The following is a 2,500-nucleotide window of genomic DNA, read 5'->3' as shown; positions in this document are numbered from 1 at the left end:
CACAGACACAGACACAGACACAGACACAGACACACACACACACACACACACACACACACACACACACACATACCTGTCCCTACTCCATCAGGTGAGGAACATGCATAACACAAAACTCTTCGGCTCAGATTGAAAGTTGGTGTCGGCAATGAAGCTTATGTAGAGTAGGAAAACTGTCACAACTTGCCTGTTAATTCAATTGTGATTTTTATTCTTATGTTTATTATTGGTAATGGTCATTGTAAAATCCGTCAAAATGACGGACTGCCTTCAGATTTTTCCGTCATAGTTAAAAAATATCCGTCAATGACGGACATTTGTCGGTTAACGCGACCTCTGGTGTGTGTGTGTGTGTGTGTGTGTGTGTGTGACTGAGTGACTGAGTGAGTGAGTGACTGAGTGACTGAGTGTGTGTGTGTGAGAGAGAGAAAGAGGCAGGAGTCATGCAGTCATTACACACACAGGCAGAATGGAGGGTTCATCAGCTCCACGTGTAGAGCCCTTGTGTCACCCTCTGAGTTGCCAGCTTCCAGAGATGCCCTGCAGTGTGTGTGTGTGTGTGTGTGTGTGTGTGTGTGTGTGTGTGTGAGGTGCCAGCTTCCAGAGATGCCCTGCAGTTACGCTGGAGACGTCACAACTGAGGGTGGTAAGGACATGGCCTCTCTGCCAGCTCAGGCCTACACACACACACACACACACGCACACACATACAGACACACACACACTCCGCTGCCAGAAGGGCTTATTAGGATCCAGAGGGGAAACTGCAGGTTTTGTTCTGTTCAACTTGGTTCCTGCGCTCGTTCTGGATCCAGCTCCGGTTTCGTGCCCATTGAGGAGTAATAATATCAGATTTCATGCAGCAGCTGTCCTGCCAGATTAGGGCCTTATCGGGGCCAGATCTAGGAGGTGTGTTTGTGTGTGTGTGTGTGTGTGTGGCTGTGTGTGTGTGTGTGTGTGTGAGTGTGTGTGTGTGTGTGTGTGTGTGTGTGTCGCTGTGTGTGTGTGTGTGTGTGTGTGTGTGTGTGTGTGTGTGTGTGTGTGTGAGAGAGTGTCGCTGTGTGTGTGAGTGTGTGTGTGTGTGTATGTGTGTGTGTGTGTATGTGTGTGTGTGTGTGTGGGCCCAGAGGTGGGCTGGGGCCAGGATTAGAGCTGTCCTTTGAAGAGCCCGCCCATCTCGTGAGCCCCTAACCACACATAGGAGATACGCTCTGTCTCTCTGCCTCTCTCAACGCTCCCCTACTCTCTCTCTCTCTCTCTCTCTTTCTCTTACTCCCCCTTTTTTTCTCTCACAACGCTCCCCCTTTTTTTCTCACTCTACCTCTCCCCTTTTCTCTCTCACTCTCTCTCTCACAATGCTCCCCCTTTTCTCTCTCTCTCTGTCTCTCGCTCAACACTCCCCTGCTCTCTCTCTCTCTCTTCCCCCCCCTTTTTTCTCTCATTCTCTCCTTCACAATGCTCCCCCTTTTCTCTCTCTCTCTTCTTCTCCCCCTTTTCTCTCTCACTCTCTCTTGGACAACTCTACCCCTACTCTCTCACTCTCCTTCTCCCCCTTTTCTCTCTCACTCTCTCTTGGACAACTCTACCCCTACTCTCTCTCTCTCCTTCTTCCCCTACTCTCTTCCTTGTCTCCTCTTGTTCTCTCTTTCTATCTCTCACTGACATGTATTTCTCTCTCTCATTCTCTCACTGACTTTCTCTTTTACTCTCCATCTCTCCACTTCTCTCTCTCTCTCTCCACAGCTATTGTTCTTTTCTTTATTTCTCTCTTTTCTTTATTTTTTTCCGCTCTCTTTCATTCCCTCTTCCTTAGAATTTTAGTCTGTCGGTTTTTCCTCTCCATGTTTCCACTCATCTCTCTCTTTGTATTCCTCTATTGATCTTGTCTGTCTGTCTGTAGCTCACACATTTTTTTCATTTTCTTTACCCTCACCTTCTGGATCTATCCCTTTCTTCTCTCCCTATCTCGCTCTCTCACTCATCCCTTTCTCTCTCTCTCTCATCCCTTTATCTCTCTCTCTCATCCCTTTATCTCTCGCTTTCTCTTCCCCCCTCTCCTGAAGACTAGATGAATGAATCAGAGGGGTGTGGTTCCCTGCAGCTTGGCACAGACGGTTGGGGGGAATGTGTGTTGGGGGGGTGTTAGAATTAATGTGGGGGTACCCACTGGTGCCCATAGTGACCGTCTGCCTGGCCTCCCCCACCCCCCGCACACACAACATTTATACACACACACATACACCACTAACACACACACACTCCAATCTGCTGTGGTGTTGCTAAGCCACTCAAGCTCTGAACGGGCAGAGGAGGGGTACAGGGGGGTGAACCCCAAAACCAAACCCCCCCCTGTCTTTTGGGCACACACACACATTCATTCATACACACAGGCTCACACAAGCGTACGCATGCTCTTATGGGCACACACACACTCATTCACATAGGCACACACAAAGGTATTCACATACTCATACACACGGGCACACACACTGATACACAC

General features: G+C 48.9%; 1 protein-coding gene across 1 annotated transcript in view; it reads left to right on the top strand.

Moving 5' to 3' along the window:
* The window catches only part of focad (focadhesin), a 73,558-nt gene that overhangs the window by 8,407 nt on the left and 62,651 nt on the right, over positions 1-2,500 (top strand). The gene's annotated exons all lie outside the window — the stretch shown is intronic.

Source organism: Sprattus sprattus (genome assembly GCF_963457725.1).
Source record: "Sprattus sprattus genome assembly, chromosome: 21".
NCBI lineage: Eukaryota > Metazoa > Chordata > Actinopteri > Clupeiformes > Clupeidae > Sprattus > Sprattus sprattus.
This window is presented reverse-complemented; position numbering and strand designations above follow the sequence as displayed.